Consider the following 3,885-nt stretch of genomic DNA (forward strand, 5'->3'; position numbering starts at 1 on the left):
ATATCATGGTGAATATATTTGAATTTTAGATGCCTTAATTGCATTCACTACAACTTAAGTCGTCCACAATACTATCTTTTAAGAGTCTTACAATGGAAAGACATAAAATCTACTCCACATGACCTTGTTCATATTATAATCCCTTTAAACAAATTCTTCTCTGAATTTTTTTAAAGAAAAGTAGAGCCCCTCAACGAACCTTGCTCACCCTAATGAACCTTGTACATATAAAAGTATATCTTCAAATTGATCAGTAACTATTCTAGAATTTTGTGTTTTTTAAGTCGGTTCGTTTTTGTTTCTTTTTTGCTCCATTTAGTAACTGTTAAGAAAACTGAATGTATATCTATGTTTTTACTTAAGTTGTTAATACCATTTTGTGTGCCAATTATGATTAATCCTTCTTCTGTTTTGCTTTCCATAATCTGTTTTCTTAATTTGTATATATCTGTATCCAGAATCTCTGAGACGAAGCTGCTGATTTGGGTTTCTTTTCGATTTCAATAATTTTCCAAGCGCTGGAAGTTTCTGTGAAGTTTAATTAGTTGATTTACCAAAATGGGAGTATTCAATTTCATTGTGATTCCGATTCTAGATGACGACCGGTATCCTCCTTCCTCCAGCTCTTCAAAATCTTGGTAATATTTTCTTCTCCTTTCTGTTTCGTTATAGTTCTCTTGATGGGTCGAATTTGGTGTGATTAGGGCTGGGTGTTCGGTTGGTTCGGTCGGATTGTTCAATAGCAGTTCGATTTATCGATTTTCGGATTGACAAAAATGACATCCATAACCAAATCGAAATAAATTCGATTTGGTTCGATTTTTATAAATTCGGTTCGGTTATTTCAGATTTTTATTTCGATTTGAAATATTAAAGTAGTTAACCTCTCTTTTTCATAATTGAGCATTTAAAATTGATGGATTTTTTTTAGAAAAATTATTTTTTTTAAATCTGTTTTTCATTCCCAAATATAAATAATTATAAATAACTCAACATGAATGAAATGAAATGGAGTAATCATAAGCTTAACATAATACATAACGTCATTAATCATTACATATAATATAACCTTGCATAAATAATCTACAAAATAACACAAAACTCATAAAAATAGTCCATGAAATAATATACTTTCTGCATAAATAGCTCATAAAACAGTCTAAAGTCACCAAAATAGTCCTTAAAATATTTGAGTCACTAAAACAGGCGTATGCGAATTTGCTATTAAATATTAATTGTGAATGTGAATTACTAAATATTATATATATAATATATATAATATATATAATATAATATTATATTTTATATATATATATATATATAATAAAATATATATATTATTTATTTATTTATAAAATTTTGATTTTTCGGTTTAAACCGATTTTTTTTTTAAAACTGAAAATCGAACCGAAAAATCAAAATTCTAAAATTACAAATCGAATCCGATCCGAAAAACCGAAACCAAAATTAAATTTCGGTTTGGTTTTTTGGTTTTTTCGGTTTAAACCAAAATATGTCCACCCCTAGGTGTGATGGTCGTTTACTCCAAGTGTGATCGGAAACAACCTCTCTATCTTCATAGGTAGGGGTAAGACTGCGAACACATCACCCTTCCCAATTTCACTTGTGAGAGATTACACTGGGTATGTTGTTGTTGGTTTAGTTCAAGTATTATCAAAAATAGCCTCTCTACCTTCACAGTGTAGGGGTGTAAGGTTGCCTACACACCACCCTAGTCTAATCATTTGTGGGATTACATTGGTTATGACGTTATCAGAAATAGCCTCTCCACCTTCTTCACAGGGTAGGGGTAAAGACTGCGTACACAACACCTTCTTCAAGCCATTGTGGGATTACTCTGGTTATGTTGTTGGTTTAGTCTAAGTGTTTTAGTCTGTTCACTTTCTTTTGCTTTCCAAAATCTGTTTTTTGTGCATTGATTATATTTATTCCATGAAGATAAGAGTTGATGTACTATTTGAGTAGCATTTGTGTTTTAATCAGTTCATTTTGGCTTCTTCTCTGTGCTGTTTTAACTATGTGAAAATTTGAGCGCATATTTCTTTCCGATTGCCATTTTTGGCCGTCTAAATTACAATTATCTCCCAGAAAGGTAGGTATAAGGACTTACACCCGCCCGCCTCAGACCCAACTTGTGGGAGTATACTTGGTATGTTGTAACTTATGATTAGTCCATTTTTTCTTTTCAAAAACTGGTTTTACTATGTATTGATTGTAATTCTTTATTGAAGTTAAGGGTGGATGTAGTATTTGAGTAGCATTTATCTTTGAATCATTTTTCTTTTAGAAAAGTATGTTTATATTGTTATTGTGTTCCCTGTCGCATAGTTCTACTCTTGTTCCAATTCATTTTATATGACGTTATATGACCTGATACATAATTTAAAGAAAAAAGGAAAAATTTAAGGGCATAGTGGAAGTACATTAGACTTGTCGTCTTAAATATGATATTTATATGCCTATACGAACACGGCATTAAGCGGAAAATAAGAAGTTCAAACTAACATTATTTTAGGATCAAACTTAAAAGAGGATAGAATAGTGTAAAATGGAAAAGAGGATATAATAACTGCTACTTATTTAAGATCTTGAAATGGGTATAACTCTGTTTTTACTGTTTGGAAAATTGGGTATACTTCTCTCTTCTTTTTTCTGTTTCGTAAGTTGTATATTTGAGTAACATTTGTGTCTGGACCATTTAAGTTGGATTTCGAGATGTATAATTATATTGTAATGGCAAATCACTGTCGCAAAATACTACTCTTGTTCCATTCAATTGATGTGACATTATTTGACTCGACCTATAGTTTAAAAGTCAAAAATAAAAACTTACTAAAAGTACTTTAGACTTGCCTACATGCCTATGAGAGTTTTTGATAAAACGCAAAATGAGAAGTTCAAACTGAAGATTTTTGCAAAGTGGTCATCCTTATAGAAACTGATGACTAGAAAGGGACTAATGTTGTGGAAGATGAATTAGTAGAAGACAATAACAGCAATTGGTTTACGATCTTGAATTCGCCTCTGCTTGAGAATTCGTTTTCATTTAAAACTTGTCATTTAAGTTCGAATATTTGATCTTGTGTACACCCCACCCTCCCCGAACCCAATTGTGGGAACACAGTGTAATATGTACTATAGATATAGATTTGCAGGATGCACAATAGGGTTACAATGGATCTGCTAGAACTAAAGTTGTTTACATTAGTTAGAAATCAAGTTTGAAAAATAAAAATTTGCTTTGGCTGGCTTAACAAGTTAAATTCATGTTAACAGATTTGAGAATGAGATTGTTGTTGTTGTTGGAAAAGGAGGACCTACTGAAGTGATGTCTGAATATGGCTTTAAGTACACTCATTGATGATCTTTCTCATGTAATATACATATTTTATCACAATTAATATCTTTTGGACGATGGAGGGGTCAAATACTATTGTGGATTTGTTGGTAGCTTGAATACAATACTTTATTGCTTGGTGTTGCCTTGCAACTAAATGAAGCATGTAAGCTTAATGCAATTTTAGTTTTAGTGTTTTCCTATCATGTAGTTTTTCCTTCTTTTTTTTCTTTGTTCTTGATTGTCCTTTCATCATCAAATAACTATGCAAAGCATTCAAGACGACGATTACTTTCAAAATTTAAATATTGGGCCCGTGCGAGCACGGACAATAACTATCTAGTACTATAAATAAGTGAAGATTGGGGTGACTATCAATGGTATTTTGGTAATTTTAGTGACCCATAATATTACTATTATATTTTTTTTACTATTACTATTACTACTATTACTACAACTACTTCTGTTGTTGTTGTTATTCTTATTCTTATGATTATTATTACTATTATTATTATTGTTATTATTAT

At 30.9% G+C, this 3,885-nt stretch overlaps 1 long non-coding RNA gene across 1 annotated transcript; it reads left to right on the plus strand.

The window, feature by feature from the left end:
* The first annotated feature begins 242 nt into the window (after positions 1-242).
* LOC107872422 lies at positions 243-3,579 on the plus strand. The gene is made up of 2 exons (XR_007055659.1): positions 243-638; positions 3,298-3,579. It is a non-coding gene; the product is annotated as an uncharacterized LOC107872422 (long non-coding RNA).
* Positions 3,580-3,885: the final 306 nt, after the last annotated feature.

This window comes from Capsicum annuum, chromosome 5, assembly GCF_002878395.1.
Source record: "Capsicum annuum cultivar UCD-10X-F1 chromosome 5, UCD10Xv1.1, whole genome shotgun sequence".
In the NCBI taxonomy this organism is placed as follows: Eukaryota; Viridiplantae; Streptophyta; class Magnoliopsida; order Solanales; family Solanaceae; genus Capsicum; species Capsicum annuum.